Raw genomic sequence first — 17,679 nt, 5'->3', positions numbered from 1 at the left:
CTGCTTGTGTTCCTTCTCTCGCTGTGTCTCTCTGTCAAATAAATAATAAAAATAAAATCTTTAAAAAAAAAAAAAAAAGACCATCTTTGAGGGTGCCTGGGTGGCTCAGTAGGTTAAGCGACTGCCTTCGGCTCAGGTCGTGATCCCAGGGTCCTGGGGTCGAGCCCCGCATCGGGCTCCCTGCTCCGCGGGAAGCCTGTGTCTCCCTCTCCCACTCCCCCTGCTTGTGTTCCCTCTCTCGCGGTCTCTCTCTGTCAAATAAATAATAAAAATAAAATCTTTAAAAAAAAAAAAAAAAAGACCATCTTCGTAGGGCCTGAGCTCTGGCAGCCCCCGAGGGGCTGAGGAAAGACTGAGGGCACCACTATGTCAGCACACCTCTAAACCATAACTCAGCTCCCCGGCTGGAAAGCTCTGCTCCCATCTCAACCGTACCAGTTAATGAGCAACACCAACCAACAGAGCCCTCCAATGCGTCTCCCCATTGTTGTGAAGGTGATCCAAAACACAGAAGGAAAAATAAACACCTCAAACTCCTGTCTTGAGGCTCTCCATAAGGGCCAATGCAGCACAGAGGCGAAAAAGCATATACGTCCATTTACTCACCCTCTTTAACAAATTACAGATAATAACCATGAGCCCAGAAGCACAGTCTGCTTTACGCTCATTATCTCACTGAATCCGTGCGCCAAATCCTTGATTTGTCTGTTTTACTGAAGACACCAAGGCTTACAGAGGTGAGGTGCCTTGCCCCAGGTCACGCTATCAGTGGTGGCCACTGTGTAACAGGCTCTCACACAGGACCCTTTGCAACACTCATCCCTGTTCTGGTTTGTTTTAATGCCTCCTGCTGACATATATCCTGCCAGGTCCTGCTTTCCATGAGGACAGGTCCCAGGTCTGTTTTGTTCCAGGGCTGTATCAACCATGCACCTCAAAGACACTCAGAAAAACAGTTGCCAAGCTGATGAATGTCTTCAAAGCCAGAGCTTATCCATGATACAGGCTGCTTCCAAAACCGTAACAAGCTTACAGGCACTCCCTGGTTTAAAAGACTCCCAACTGATAAAATATGAATGTATAAGACGTAAGATGGAGAAAGGATGGTGGAAAGGGAGTCAGAAGAACTGAAGGACTCTTCTCCTGTTTCTGCCACCTTGCTCTCACACGTGGACAAGCCACTTGAGCTCTCTCTACACCTCCATCAACATGGTTTAATCCATCCCCCAAACCTCTGTGAACTCCCACCATGTGCTGGATGTGGAGCTAAGAAGAAAATGATCTGGAGGAATGAACGAGAGGCCACATCCATTCCTCGGCAGCCCTGTGCCAATCCCGCTCCTCCCCCCACCCTACTGAACAGCAACAGAGCTATAAAGCCCACGGGACAGTTTTCAAACAAGTACGAAACAAAGGGGGTCCTAGGGGGGTCATTTGCATCACAAAAGGAATCTTAGCAAACTAATTCACAAAAAGGATGGCTAGCCTGACAAGTTCCCCTGTTACATTCTTTGAGTCAGGCTACTTAAGTATTATTATGACAATAAACGTCATCCTTTTTAGGTGTGCAGTTCTATTGATTTTAACAAACACACGAAGTTCCTGCTGTGGTTTTTAAAATAGTTTATTTCTAACTTTTCAAGAATACGTTATATAAAGAGACGTGGCATGTTTGGTCCAATGAAACAAAATTAATTTTCACTCCTCTTCCTAAAAGTAAAGGTCCCCATTCTGCCGGAAGGAAGAACAGAACTGAAAATCTTGTCTGGAGGGGTGAGGGGGTGGGGGGATCAATTTGCAGAAACATCTGTTAGGCATGGAGCATCGAGTACCAAGATCTATTAGTCCATGCAACTGAATCTCCTTTACTAATAAGAGTTCCCTCCTCCTAACCCTCCCCCTCACATTTACCAAAATTTTTTTAATATGCACACAGAGCCCAAGAACATAAACATATTTCTACCAAAGGTCACCCTTAACTGAGCAGTTTAAAACCACAAAGCCTCCTTGAATTAACTCCAAAAATTTGTAATAAATTTCACATACTATCAATGTTCCAAAGGAATTTACCTGGACAAAGAACATAATTTTGTTTTAAGACTTACCTTAAAATGAACTGTGTGAGCTTATGTAAAAAAAGGGAGGTGATTATTCAAATAGAACTCTAAAAATCTATTCAAAATACATCTCCACTGCAGAATTAGGTCCTTGTAACTTGAGACCAAACAACAGCATTCCTAGCCAGAAAATGGGAACAATGCAATCAATCTAACAGTGTTTATAACTTTACTATGAGGCTGGTAAAAAGCAGAACTGATTTCCAAGCCTTAGCTCAGCGGCACTCAAAACTTCAGTATACCTAAGAATCTTCTGATTATAAAAACTCCACATTCTTGGACCCCACAAAGACCTACCAAATTAGAATCTCTGGGGACTAGGCAGCTATAGTGTTTAATCTTAGTCCTAGGTAATTCTGAGGGTTGGTGGCTAAAGACCACACCCTAAGAGATACAGCCCTAGTTAAGGAAGCACGTGTTTTGTTTTGGAATCACTAAAATGAAGTTAAGATGGTAACATAACTTGGACATTGATCCTGAGTATGGGTTATAATCTGTAGGCTAATGGCCACGGCTTAGAAATGTTCATGCTATGCAGAGAGGTTGGTCATTGTAGTATCAGCAGAAAAACCACACGGTGACAATCTTTCATCAATGAGTGGCCGCCTGCTCCAAGTGTGGTCCCCAGACCAGGAACTTGGAATTAGAAATCTCGGGGGCTGGGGCCCAGGAATTCATGTTTTAACATTTCTCCAGGTGATTCTTCCACATGGTGCATGCTCCAGCATGTTTTAGTTAATGCAAATACATTTTATAATGAGAAATACTTAATAATCACAATTTCTTCTTGCCTTGTCCTCCTGCTGGTTTTATTTTTGCTTTGCTGAAGGATACGATGTTTGTTACCACCCTCTCAACTTATCTCCCACCCCTTCCCCACTATGGTACAAAATGTATATATGTGGCACAGAAAGTCTGAGCTAGCTTTATTTCCCACTAGCTGAGGGACAATTAGCACGTCCTAGACAGCCAAAGAGCTCCAACTGGACCCATCAGTATGGTGGCAGAGGTAATTATGAAGGGACATCCCCTCGGGCTCTCAGCATCCCCTGGTTCCAGGGCGTACCCTTCCATGATGCCTCCTAAGGCCTCCCATGAAAGCCAGCTGACAAAAACTCAAATGGGCACTTGGTGGTGTGGGTGGGTTATTCCCCCCTAAAATATTAGGTCTATGATAGAATGCACTCATTCTCACATTCTGGAATACATCAAAATCTCCAAGGGAAATTTAATAAAAATACAGATTCCTTGGTTGCAACCTCAGCTTCTGATTCAGTAGTATCCCAGAGGGTCTCCAAACCCTGTATCTTAGCAAGCTTCCCAGAAGATTCTTATACATAGCAAGGTTTGTGAATCACAGGTGTTACAGGAGAAACCTACGCTATAGAGTAGAAAATCTGAGCTTAAGTCAAGCTTACCCAGTATATGGTATGTAAACCTTGGAACACCTCAGCGTCTTCAAAGTAGAAATAGCGCCCGCCTCACAGGGCTGTTATGGTGGCAACACACATACAAGGCCTTCGTGAAATGCAAAGTGCCAAAAAAGGGGAGTAAAGTTGGTGGGTGCAGAATTCCACAACGATCACCAGTGAGGGTCCCCTTAGCCTAAAAAGGTAGCTTCAATAAGAAGCATTCCACGTCAGATTTGAATTCTGAGACACAGGTCAGTCTAACAATCTGTGATATGCATTGACGCGTGTCCCCGCAAAAATGGTATGTTGGGAGTCCTAGCTCCCCAGGACCTCCGAGTATGACCTTATTTAGAAACAGGACCTTTACAGAGGTAATCAAGTTAAAATGAAGACATTAAGGTGGGCCCTCATCCATCATGACTGATGTCCTTATAAGAAGGAGAAACGTGGACACAGAAACAGACACGCACGCACGAGGAGAAGACAGCCATCTATGAGCCAAGGAGCAAGGCCTGGCACAGAGGAGCTTCCTTCATAGCCCTCGGAAGAAACCAGCCCTGCCAATACCCGGATCTCGGACATCCAGCTTCCAGAACTGAGACAATAAATTTCTGTTGTATAAGCTGCAGCTCTGTGGTACTATGTTACAGCAGCCCTAACAAACTCAAACAATCTGTCAGCTTCCAGTTCAAGGGGAAAGTGCCCTTCTGCTGTTCCTTTTGTGGGGGACACTTGGCCCCTGATGCGTCTCAGATTCCACAGGGCTTGTTCTAGTATCTTCACCAAGTACATTCCTAAAGCTCCATGTGAACTACTTATCAGGTTAGTGAGAGAGCCAGCTGGGGGGAGGGGGGGAGCGGAAGGGGGCATCAGTGCAGGCTCTGCAGTGGAGTCCTGAGCCTGTAGCAACCCTCACAAAATTCAGAGCTCCAAAACATCTGCAAGTTTACCAGCAAGAACGAGCAAGTGATTTAACATCCTCATAAAGCTGTCCCAACCCATCCCTGCACAGCTGACTCACGCTCCCATTTTCCTTCTGTCGGAGTGGTACCCACAGTCGGCGTCCAGCACCGGCCGCTCGGAGAGGTGGCGAACCACCCTCAGCACTCCGGCGCCTGGGGATCCCAGGCAAGAGGACCCCAAAGGTCCTCAAAGAGATGATTTTCTCAAATTGAATGCACCTTTCTTTCTCCCTGTTAGTAGGACAAAGCGCATTGGGGAAGTGCCCCCAAAGAAAATAAAACCGCAACCCTAGAGGGAGTAACCAGAGGGGTGCAGGAGAGTGAGCAACAGACTGAGCCCACTGGGGTGGTTGTCCTGCCCCAAAAAGGAGCGGTGTCTGGCCAGGGTGCAAGGCCTACAGGGTGACTTTACCTCCTACACACCCTTCCTGGGCAACCTCTCCCAGGAGCCTTCCTAGGGTAACTTTTAAAAAACCACAGGTGCCCAGGTCTCGCTCTCAGGGATTCCAATTCACTGAGTCGGGTGGGGTTTAGGAATAGCAGGATAATTAACATACAGTGTTATAATGGTTTCAGGAGCGCAATATTGTGGTTCAACAATTCTATACGTGACTCTGTGCTCATCACGATAAGTGTACTCTTAATTCCCAACCACCTAGTTCACCCATCCCCCTACCCACCTCTATTCTTTAGAGTTAAGAGTGGGGTGTTTTTGTTTGCCTCTTTCTTTGGTCTCTGTTTGGTTTCTTAAATTCCACATATGAGTGAAATCATATGGTATTTGTTTTTCTCTGAATGACTTACTTCACTTAGCATTATACCCGCTAAGGAACAGCATTTTTAAGAGCTTCTCTGGTGAGTAGGGAGCACACTCAGGGCCAAGAACCACAGCCATCAATTAAAGTCAGGGTCCCGCCAGACATCCCAAGAAAAGGAAGAAGCACCTGGTGGTGGTCGAGAAAGGGGGATTCCGGTGCCAGCTTTGTCAAGGGACCCCAGTAAGTCTCATCCTTCTGGGCTTCGGTTCTTTCCCTGTCAAAGGGAGAGGCTGACCTAGAACCATTCAGGCCTCCCATTTTTAAACAATTAACTTCTCTGGAATCACTCTAAGATCTCCCATGAAGACCTCTGCCCTTTCTTCCTGGATGTACTAAACCCAACTGCTTTGTGCTTGCACTTCCAGGCTGCCCTTGGCCGATGCCTTACCCTTTAACCCTGCTGGGGAGGGCCCAGGAACGACAGGTGCTGAGCCCAATAGAAAGCCCTTCAAGGAGAAAATTAAGCCTCTTAAAATGCCCTTGATGTAATCTCTCAAACCCAGGAATAATCCACACTCCTCTGGGAAGATCTGCCATGCATGACCTCGGGCCACACTTGGGAAATATCTTCACTTACATCAAACTAGGTCCTAGACCCGAGTGTCAAGTAATTATGGTTGGTGTTGCAGCAATGCAACTAGAGAAGACAGGGGCTGTCGTCATTTAAACACACGAAGCTTTGGGACTCTCTAAGCTGGGTGCTTGAGAGAGCAGCCCTGAGGGGACCAAGGAACATTGCCATCCATCTGCAGGATCCCTCTGCCATGGGCTCAAATGCAGCAGGACAGAAAGAAGACATCTCTCCATGCAGTCAAGTGGACTCTGGGGATGAGTGATGAAACAAACAAACCACCAGAACATCGAGGTCAATGATAAACACTTCAGACAAGTGAACTTGCTGTCTTCACCCAGTGACACCAGTTACCTAGCAGACTGCTTAAGTGCCCCTCCTTTGGAGATAAAAATGAAAGGGGCAACCATGTGTCTGTAGCTCACTATCCTCCACAGGTGCCTTCTGTCACTCAACAAGTAATTAGCAAGGATGGGCTTCATTCATTCATTCCTTGAACCTCTAACGCTTAACACTTGACCTAAAAAATACTGGCCCCATGAGACACTGCTTTTCCACTTCTATACTCTCTTCCTTAGCTCAAACCTGGGAAAGATTTCTGTTTCCTCATCTAAGGCTAACCTCCATAACCAGCAAGTTTTCTTCCTCAATTACTCATTAAAATTTTTTGTTAACTCCTATGTGCCAGCCATTGTGGCGTGGAAGCCAGGTGAAGAAAGTGTCCCGGAGAGCCATCAGCTGGCTAACTGCAGCCGAGAGGCTGCAGAAGGTGGCAGGGAAGAGCTGTCCACCGGATAGCACTGGTACCTGAAGACGTGTGGCTTCAGTGAAGGGGTGGGGCAAAAACCAAATTGGAGCGGGTTCAAGACAGAATGAGCAGGGAGGAAATGGGGCAGGATGTATGGCAATTCTTTCAGAAAGGTTTACTATTAGGGAGGGTAGAGGAATGGAAGAACAGCTGACTGGGGGATGAGGTCAAGAGTGCGCTGTGGTTGCTGCTTTTTTCCTTAATATGAGGGATACTACATCATCTCTCTCTTGGGGGATTATCCATCAGAGAAGGAAAAGTGATCATGCAGAAGGGAAAGGCCATACATGCATGAGTGGAAGTCTTGCACACCAACAGAGAACAGGCTCCAACGCTCAGGTGGTTACAAGGCTCTGTGGTTACAATGCTGCATGGCTACAGCTTGTAGATAGGCTAGCAGATTTAGTAGGAAGGAAGATGATGAAACTCATTCCTAAATGCCTCTTTTTCTCCCTGAAATAAGCCAGGTCATCAGCTGAAAGTGAGGTGAGGATAGAAACATAATGCACCCACTGTGCCAAGAGTTTCCCTTGAGATCTGCGGTCATAAATCAAAAGAGAGAGACGATACAGATGGCTGTGTGTTTTCTCTCGCTGGGTTCCTAGACCTCAGGCAGGAGCGAGGTAGGCGGAGGGTGGAGGGTGGGGTTTCCCAAGGGAGTTAGATGAAGGGAGAAAGGGTCAAGGCAGTTGAGGGTGTATGCGAGCACCTGAGATGGGGGCAGGGGAGGTTAGAGGAGAAGAAAGGGATGATGGTCAATGAAACATGGACGGGTCACCAGGTCAGAGGGCCATGTAGGGTGAAGGCTCAGTGGAACTAGGTACTAAAGGGAATAAGATGAAAGAGAAAAGGTGAGGGTCACATTGGAATGCTTGTCAAGATTTTGCTGGAGGTGCAGGTACTGGTAATGACAAAGTCCAACTGTATTTTTCAAATGAAGGGAGAGTGGGCAGTAAAATCAGCTTAGTGGGTCATGATGAGCCTTTTTTTAATTGAACAAATTAAAAAGTCTAAGAGTACATTATACATAGTAAGGGTAAATAATATTTGGGGAAACTTGCTCCAGTTGTGTGTGTGGGTGTGTGTGCGCACGCATGTGCTCATATTGGGTCATCACATCAAATCACTCTCCCTTGTGAGCTGGTGTTAAAAAAACAAGGACACTAAGGCAGGGTTTCTTAGGGCTGGCATGGCTAACATTCTAAGCCAGATAATTCTTTGTTGTGGAGGCTGTCCTGTGCATTTTAAGATGTTTAGCATCATCCCTGGCCTCTACCCACTAAATGCCAGTAGCACCCCTTCTTCCCTTTAAGCGATGACACACAAAAATGTCTCTAGACAATGCCAAATACCCTCTGTCTAGAAATAACTATGGGAAGGATGGCTGAAGTAGGGTAGAGGAAAAGATAACAAAGAGAGGTGGCCAAGGCACTGAGTTGGGTGGACAATCTATATAGATTTTAAGTTACCAAAAATGTTGATGGCACCATACAACACGCTGCTTAAAAATTCTGATTATCAGGGGGCCTGGGTGGCTCTGTCGGTTAAGCATCCGCCTTCCACTCAGCTCATGATCCTAGGGTCCTGGGTTCAAGCCCCAAGTTGGGCTCCCTACTCAGCGTGGAGTCTGCTTCTCCCTCTCCCTCCCTCTGTTCATGTGCACTCACACTCGCTCTTGTGTGCTGTCTCTCTCAGATAAAATCTTTATAAATTCTGATTATCAAGCACCTGGGTGGCTCAGCTGGTTAAGCATGTGCCTTGGGCTCAGGTAGGTCATGATCCCAGAGTCCTGGGATCGAGCTCCGCATCGGGCTCCCTTCTCATCAGGGAGTCTGCTTCTCCCTCTGCCCCTCCCCACTGTGCTCTTGCATGCTCACGCTCTCTTGGAAAAAAAAATAAATGAAAATCTTGAAAAATTCTGATTATCAGAAAAACTAATAAAGCATAATTAAGCAGGGAAAATATTCTTAAACAAGCTTACAAAATTCAATTCTAAGACTTTCCTGTAAATTAAGGTATGTAATATAAAATGCTGAAATAAGTCAAACCTATAATCCCAAAATACCTGAAGCAAGCTAAGAAATACAGAAGGGGAAGCACACTGCATTCACTGCTGTATACAGGGAGACTTTACTGTTTTGATATTTGATCATTATAGAGAAATATAAATTCATAAATATATGATAAACCCAAACCAGCCACTAGTAAGATTTTTATTAAAGTGTTTTCTGATTATAAAAGAAATATACCCTAAATATAGAGAAAATTTGGAAAATCCAAAAAGTATTTTTAAGAAATTTTAAATATCTATAATCCCACCATCCAGAAAAGTTCACTTGGTTTGTTCCATTCAGGCAAAATATTAAAAAAAAAAAAAGTTTAAGAGAGGAGAGACTATAGTCTAGATGAACAAAATCTTCAAAAATGAGGCAACATGAGGCAGAGGACTGTAAATTGAGGCTCTCTACCTTAGCTACATATCAGAATTACCTGGAAAACTTAACCACCAATTCCAAGGCCCCACCCAAACCAATGCATCAGAATCCCCAGGTGATCCCAATGTGTAGCCAGTGGGGAGAACCCTACAAAAGAGACCCATCCTACAAGCTTAAGCAGGATCTCCTTCATGAAAATTTCTTTCCCATTTCACTTTTTTTCCATACACCCCACTACCAATTTTGCTTTGCTTATAACTTACATGTGAAATCATTAGAAAATAAAAAGCACTAAAATTAAGTGGCTAAAAATAGAACAAATGTTTATCTGCTAAAGAATTTTAGAATTAGGGGATCAGTGGGGAGGAGAGCCTTTCAGGGAAACTTCTTCTTGAGCTCTGGGTCACCCGAGCCTCTAAGGACTTACACACAAGTGAGGGTCCCTGGGGACAGCCAAGCGTGCATGTACCACTGATAAGCATTGTTAGAAATGTGTTCCCCATGGCAACAGTGAAATAAACACTTGTTGAAATTAACGGCTACTGTCCTTAATTTCCTCCAAAAAAAAATGCACTAATGACCAGATTACAATGCAACTGAAGTAACATTTATCATCTGGTCACCATTTTCTTCACAATGCCCTTCACATGTAGCCAACTTTTTATTAAAAGAAATCAATGACTTCAAATCTTCAATAGGCATGCATGCTGAAAAACCAAAAACCAAACAATCTCTAACAGTCCTCTCCACTCTCATGAGAATCCATTACAAAATATTTAAAACAATACTCATGAACTCTGACTTTCACTGTGGAGTAAACATCCATCTCTCCAACACTAAATCCCCAAACACATACAACAAATGTAGACAACAGTTAAATAACATAACCCAAATATTTATTTCTCCCTGCTTGGTAAAACTGATAAAAACTGACTTAACGTGCCTTGACTGGCATTAACTTTCATCCATGACAGGGAAGAGCACTGGCTGGACAGGAACACAAGATTGGCAAAACAGGAAGCTGGTGTCTCTAAACCAGCAGTTCTCAAAGTATGGTCCATGACCAGCAAGATCAGCATCACCGGGGAACTTATTATAAATGCAAATCATCAAACCTCACCCAAGACTCACCGAGTCTGAAACCTTGGCCCAACAAGCTGGCTTTTAACAAGCCCTGCAGGTGATTCTGATGCATTTTAGCTGGGGAACCACTGGTGGTATCTAAACCATGATTTTTAAATTGTGCAGCAGAGCCCTGACTTGCAGTGGGTTGAGATTCTGAATGTCCCACCAGGACTCACAGAGGATGGACTTCTTAAAATGTAGATGGAGTTTCCACAGCTTTTCAAAGTTTGATTTTAGTGGTCACTGCCAAGAATTCATAAATTCTATCAAGTTTCAAAAATCACCCTAAGAGGCAAGATTACAAATGATTCAGGTGGAGCAGTCAGCAAGCTAGGGATCCTGTGCAAGACCTGAGTTCAAATGCCAGCACAGCCATTAAATAGTACCTCTCCGAGCCTTGGATAGGAAAACCAAGCCTGAGGATATGCTGCTGCTATATGAGAAGACTCTGCAATTGGCCAGGCCTTCACTCAGTTGGGATCAGAGAAAGTCAAGGTAAAGGAGAGTGCTTGCCAAGAGCTTTTTCTTTTTTTAAAGATTTTATTTATTTATTTGAGAGAGAAAGAGAGAGCATGAACGGTGGGGAGGGACAGAGGGAGTGGAGAAGCAGAATCCCCGCTGAGCAGGGAGCCAACAACGCGGAGCTCAATCCCAGGACCTTGGGATCATGACCAGAGCCCAAGGCAGACACTTAACTGAGTCACCCAGGCGCCCCACTAAGTGCTTTCTTGATCTCTTATTCTCATTACTCTCCTGGGGGATAAAGGTAAACAGCTTTTCCTGAAGCCATCTTTTACAATGAAGGCCTTAACTCAAAATTGGGAAATCTCAGGATGTCAGAAGATAATTAACTGAAAGTTTCCGAAGAGAGAAAAGATTGCTGCAGAAGGCATCAGAGAAAGCAACTGTGATATTGCTCACCTTTTGTTTCCAAAATGGTCCCAAACAAATTTCGTATTCATGAACCAAATACCATTTTAAAGTGTTTCCATATAGAAAAGCTTTCTGTGTTTGAGCAACTAAACCAATCAAGGTGTATATGGAGCAAGTTAATCACACCCCCCTTCTCACTGCCAATTTTAAACAATCTCAAGTTTTGTGTGTCCTTCCACATCTTTCTCCAAGGTTATACACATAGGACTTTTATTATTTTTTTTTTAAAGATTTTATTTATTCATTTGAGACACAGAGATATAGAGAGAGAGAGAGCATGAGCAGTGGGAGAAGCAGAGGGAGAGGGAGAAGTGGACTCCCCGCTGAGCCAGGAGCCCGATGTGGGGCTCGATCCCAGGAGCCTGGGATCATGACCTGAGCCGAAGGCAGACGCTTAACCATCTGAGCCACCCAGGCGCCCCAGGACTTCTTTTTTAAATCAGAAATAGGATCGTACTACATATGACACTCTGTAACTTGATTTTATTTACATTTAATATATCATGGATATCCCTTGCAAAATAATCCAAAATAAACCCTATCTTATTCATCCTACTGATGGACATTTCATGTTGCTTCTCATTTATTTACTTTAATAATCCTACAATAAACATCTTCATGCACAGATCCTTGCATGCTGATGTTTTTCTGTAAGACGGGACTCCAAATATGGGATTGCTGGGGCATATGGTAGCAGGTTCTAAACTTAGAAATAAATTGTCTGCTTTCCTTAAATCTTACAGCAATTCATACTCCCACCCGAGAGTCTGCGAGTTGCCCCCCAACACATCTAACAGAAGATGTTACCAATTTTTTAAAAAGTGGGTCAACTGGATGGACAGAAAAGTACTATCTGTTTTGAATTTGCATTTCCCTGACCATTGTGGAGGTTAAGAATCTTTTCACATGTTTATTGACCATGTATATCTCTTCTTCTGGGAACACTGTTCATATCCTTTGTTCATCTTTCTATTATGTTGTCCTTCAAAGACTATTTAATCACACACTCATTCCCTCCCTACCCCATCTATTAGATATGTAAAGTACAAATGAATATCACCCCCTAGGAACTCAGCATGTGAGGTTAGGGCAGGGGATGTCTTCTTAGCATGAAGCACATGGTAAGCCCTCAAAACAATTGCTGAGTAAGTGAATAGGAGACTTTAAAGAATTTTGTTTGTTAAGATTGCAGCAAGAAGAGTAAAAAGGAAATACAAATATTCATTACTTTTCCTACAAATTCAGAACAGCATCACTTTGGCTGAAATTAAATTGTTGGTTAAGGGAAAAACAAAACCATGTTCTTGGCATTGACTCTGAAAATCCACTGTGAAATGGGTGGCAAATGAGCCCAGTCTTAATTCATAGTTCCGGGTGACACATAAAGAAAGGCTCTCACAACCAAAGCATTTTGTACCCAGCCTTGTCTACCAGCTGTCATTCAAATGGCACCTGCTACAGAGCCAAAGGTTGTTAGGATGGTGATGGACAGGAGAAGCCTACCTTAAGCATTTCATTTCTTTTTTAGTTTTTTGTCTCCACCCCCTCCAAGATTTTTTGCCTTTTAAAATCCCCTGCTTATTGAGAAGGGGGCATGTGGAGGGGGCCTACAGGGGGAGTTCGACAGAGTTCAGATTCCTTAACTCTTTTACTTTAGGCAAAACATCTGGTTAAACCCACCATTTATCCCCATTATTTGTAATAGTTCTGTTCGGCTTATGTTTTAACTAGTCTCCTTATTAAATATAAAAGTAATAGGATTAAGAAGTTCTGGGGGAAAGTACTGTAATTAAAAAGGCACCAGTTGGGTATGTTAAGCTGTAATTCTGGCCCTACTTATTACATTTTCCTTCTTTAAAACATTTTTGTACCCAATAAAAATGACTTTGAATTATTTAACTCTTTTTTAGTACTTCCTGTATTGGCCAAACACCACCCAAAGTCTCCAAGAAATCATTCTGACTCAGAAGTTCTGAATCAATAATGTCACAAGTTTCTGACACTGTCCCAAGAGTGTGGACACGCGCGCACACACCACAACACACACACCACACAGCCAGGTAAACGGACAGGCAACTCTCCAAAATGCACAGGCGTTTTCTAACCTTTTGAAGTTATAAAATCTTCTTAACAACAACAACAACAAAAATGCAGGAACTTCGATCAAGTCACAAAGTTATAATATGAATCAGGCAAGAGGCAACAAAGCACAATTTATAACACTGTAAGAGAGGCATAAGAAATTGATAAATATGAAAGGAGTAAACTTGGGAATGAAGACTGAAGGATTTGCAACTTTTTAAATTTTTTATTTCAGCTTTATTAAGAAAACTTCTATTTTTTAAATTTAATTTTTATCATATAACATTTAGCACATGCACACAGTATGTAACATATATGTAGTTGCAAAGCATAATGCTAAAATGAATAAATACATTTTTAGATGTATAGTTTTTTTTTTCTAAGCATAGTTGGTAAAAATTTAGATTGTTCACCATCTGTAACCACCCTTAACTGGTCTTGGGAACTAATAATCTGCTGGGAGTGAGGAGTGGAGGTAAAGGGGAATCGGAATAATTTTGAGGTACAAAACACAGAAACTGGACTAGAAATCTCCATCTCCCCCCATCACTCACACACTCACACTCATTCACGCACACACACCTCTTTGCAAAACCTGACTTCCGGTGAAAATACTCTAGGAAAGAAAGTGTTTGGTTTGAAAAACCCTAACAAGTAGGTTTAGCAGTAAGTGAATTCAAGACACACCTATAAGCCTAAGCCTGTAAAGAGTATCTGCAGTAGCTCATTTAACAGAATAATTGTAAAAATTTGTTTTCCGTTTGCAGGTAGAACCACAACATCAACGTCAAAAAAGACTTTAATTAAAACTCTTTTGTATCTCCTTGATAACCTGAGTACAAAGGCAGAGAAAAATCAGTGACTTCCCCAATCTGAAGAGCCCTGTGTTTCTGTGATTCAAGGTACCACCACTAAGACTTTACAAAATAGATGGTTTTCTGCAACTGATTTTATTCTCTCCTAAACTGGTTATGCTAATTTTGGATAAGTGTATCTTCGGCTCTGGGTGTTTTCCACAATTCCAGGGCTCAAAGAAAAAAAGAAAGAGAGCATTCGTGCAGGTAACCCTCAAGGCCACTTGTCACATCCACCACCCCTCCACAGTGTTTGCATAGATATCCCAAATCAGCAAACACGGAAGATAAATCTTGAAACGCAACGGCTGACATCCACACTGGAGGCACTTAATGAAGAGGACTAGCGAAGGAGCAGCCTAATCCCTGACCTCACAGGGCGCATCCCAGATGAAAGCTTCACACACCCCCACCTGCCTTTTTCTGTGATCCCTTGAAGCCTCTCCAATGATGAAGCCCCAAAGTGCTGACATGACCTCAATACTATGGCATCGTTTCAATAAGACGCCAAGGAGAAAGGCTGGCATGTTTCTGCATTCAGCTGATTGTAGGTCAGCAAACACGCCCTTCCTCTGCCCCTTCACAAAGCAGAGATCGCAATCTACTGTATTTCAAAAGAAAAGAATGCCCACAGCCCCACTCCTGCGAAGTCGCCAACTCCAAGCTCTGGAGAAGGGAGGATAGCGCGCAACCTGACGAATGCCACAACTCAGCACACCCAGGTGCTATTAAAGCCAAAGTACGCGGTGGAGCACCAGCGTGCCTGTAATTTATGTACATCTGGGGGCCCATTTCTCGGGACGTCATCCCTGCCCTCCTCTTTGTGTCTTGGACAACGCCAAACACCTCAGCAGCTCACGCTTCTCTCGTCTTCTGGAAATAATCGGAGGTTAGTTTTCACCACGAGACGCAGGGATTCTGAAACAACTCCCTTTCCCCTAATCACCTCGACTCTTCACGAGCGGCACAAATTCAAGTTTCCCCCACGCGTCACCTGAAGCCCCAACTTCTGGAAACGCCCCCCCCCCCCAACCTCGCCTCCAAGAGCAGGCATCGCGGCGAAAGCCGAGCACGCAGCCGCCGGCGCTGCTGCTGTCGCCGCCGCAGCCAAGGAAGCGAGGGGAGGCTCGGGCCGCTCTTCGGCCCCGGGGCGACCGCAGGCCAGGCCCTCGGCCCGGACCGCTAGCCGGCTCGCCTCCTCTCCCGCAGGGACAGAGCCCCCGCGCGGTGCGAGCGCCCAGGCGAAGCCCGGCGCCGGGAGCACGCTCTGCACCAGTCGCCCGGCCGGGGGACGCCGCCAAGCGCACGGCTCCGGCGGAGCGCCCGGGCAGCCGCGGCGGCGGGGGAGAGGGGCGTGTTCCCTGCGCCCCGGAGCCTGCACGCGGCATCTCAGCGGGACAGGGAGCAGGGGCGAGCCGGGCGCGCAGCCCCTGACGGCGGCTCTGGGCCCTCCACCCGGGCCGGGCCGGCCTGCCGACGCGCTGCAACCCGCGCGACCCTGCGGGAACAGCCTCCGTGCGCGCTCTGCGCGGCCGCCTCCGCGCCTCCCTCGGCGCGCAAACTTTCCTGGCGAAAACCCCTCCCGCCTCTCCTGCGGGGGCGCCGCGCTATCCCCCGGGCCCCAGAAACTGTACGCCCCCTCCCTCCGCAGCCAAGACCCACTGAAAATATGGCGCCCTCGAACGTCGTTCCTCGGTCCCCTCAGGGAATCCCGAAATGCCCAGTCCCCAGGACCCCCCCGGCTCCCAGTGAGCGCGAAATTGTAGCTTGCGGGGCCGAGGAAGGAAAGGGCGCCGCTCGTCCAGTCCGAGGCCAGCGGCACTAAATCCAAATCCTGCTCTCGCATTCGGGCGGGCGCTGCCCAGGTCCCTCAGCAGCCAGCAGTTTTGCTGGTGGCGAGACTGCCAAGGGGAGTCGTAGAATCGGCAGGTCTGAGAGTCCGGGACTGGACGAGCTCCGCACCGGCGGGCTGTCTTCGCCTCGAGCCTCGGCCGAAGACTTGTTTGCAAAGTGGCGCTGGAGTCGGGGCGGCCAATGCTGGAATGAAGCCGCTTCGACCGCGCCAACTCTCCTGGCGCGGGGGCCCGGCCGGGGCCGAGGGGACACTCCATGCAGGCGGGGCCGCTTTTCAAAGCCCAGTTACCGGAAACCCAGCGGGAGCCCCGGAGGGGACTGGCTAGCCGCCCCCGGCCAGGAATCCGCTCTCAGGCGCCGGCTGCCAGCCTGGTTGCAAACCGCTGCGCCCAGGTCGAGTGCAGTGAAACATACATGTGCAATAGACAGGTGCATTAAATTTATTTTATTTTATTTTTATTATTATTATTGCAAAAAGCCCTCCTAGGACATCAAATCTGGGAGCTTTGCAGGTTTTTTTCTGCATTGGCATCACTCACGAGATGCAAAAGGGAGGAAAAAACCACCCACATTTTCCTTCTGTAAAGGGGAGGGAAAAGACACGAGAAATTCATGCAACGTGCATGCAGCTGGAGGAAGAGGAAAACCCGAGTGAGCCGTGCGCCTTACCGGGGGATGCATTTACTGTCTCATTGCAGAGCGCCTGCCCCGGAGTGCAGCCGGCGTCCCCCCGCGCGCCCGGCGACCGCTCCGCTCCCGCAGCCGCCTCAGCCGCTGCCGCCGCCGCTGGCTCCGGGCGCGGAACAAGAGCCGAGGGCGAGCGCGAGCGCACGGCCCGCGAGCGCCGGGAGGGCAGGAAGCGCGTCATCACTCGGGGACGGCGCGGCCCCGCGCGGCTCCAGTCCAGCAGCGGCGCCGTGCGGCACCCAGGCTGGGCCGGCGAGGGCCCCTTCTGGGTCTCTACCCGGTGGCCTGGTGCTGGGAGGGTGCGCGAGGGGAGGCGACGCGGTGGCCGCGCTGTCGTGAGAAGAAGAGGGCGCAGAGTGACCCCGGCTCCCCCGAACTCGGGGTCATCTGAGAGGGAGATTAGAGAGAGAGAAGAGGGGACACAGCGTCTATGGAATGGGGCCCCTGGGACCGCAGAGCGCTCCCCGCGGGCCACTGGCCACCCTTGAGCGAGCGGCGTGGTTCCGAAGAGAGGACAGTGGCGGGCTGTGGAGTCCTGCCCTGACGCCGTCGGCGGGAGCCGGCAGCTGGCTGTCCCTCTCTCTGCACGTGTTGCACATGCGACACTGAAATTGGTCAGAGGTCACTTAGGGTTTGAGAACGGCTGTAGGGAAGGGGCAGCGGGGACACTCTATTAAATTAATAAGGAAAAATCTTCTACTGCCTTCTATGCCCTTGAATAAAGTTAATTACATACCTATTACATATACACAGTCGTTAGGATATGTAGGATGACATGAAACAACATGATGGTTATTAAGGGGGCAAGGAGACAAATCACAAAATACTGTGTACCGTATGATCTCATTTTCTTAAACTGTGATGAACGGGGAGAGGTGGAAAAGACTGAACAGATAAACACTGGGACAGTTATTAACTAGATCTCTCAGTGATTGGTGAAGTGTGGGTGATTTTTCCTGCATAGTTCTAGTTTCTGATTTTTCTGTCAGGAACACATTACTTTTGTAGTTAAAAAAAAAAT

The 17,679-nt window shown here is 46.5% G+C and overlaps 1 protein-coding gene across 1 annotated transcript in view; it reads right to left on the bottom strand.

The window, feature by feature from the left end:
* Nucleotides 1–16,795, bottom strand: part of TLN2 (talin 2) — a 408,095-nt gene extending 391,300 nt beyond the window's left edge. The window contains exon 1 of the mRNA XM_081831869.1: nucleotides 16,641–16,795. The gene's annotated coding sequence lies outside the window, so the exon portion shown is untranslated. The remainder of the gene's footprint in view (nucleotides 1–16,640) is intronic.
* Between the last annotated feature and the right edge of the window lie 884 nt (nucleotides 16,796–17,679).

Source organism: Leptonychotes weddellii, chromosome 9 (genome assembly GCF_054177405.1).
Source record: "Leptonychotes weddellii isolate Sample4059 chromosome 9, ASM5417740v2, whole genome shotgun sequence".
Taxonomy (NCBI): Eukaryota; Metazoa; Chordata; class Mammalia; order Carnivora; family Phocidae; genus Leptonychotes; species Leptonychotes weddellii.
This window is presented reverse-complemented; position numbering and strand designations above follow the sequence as displayed.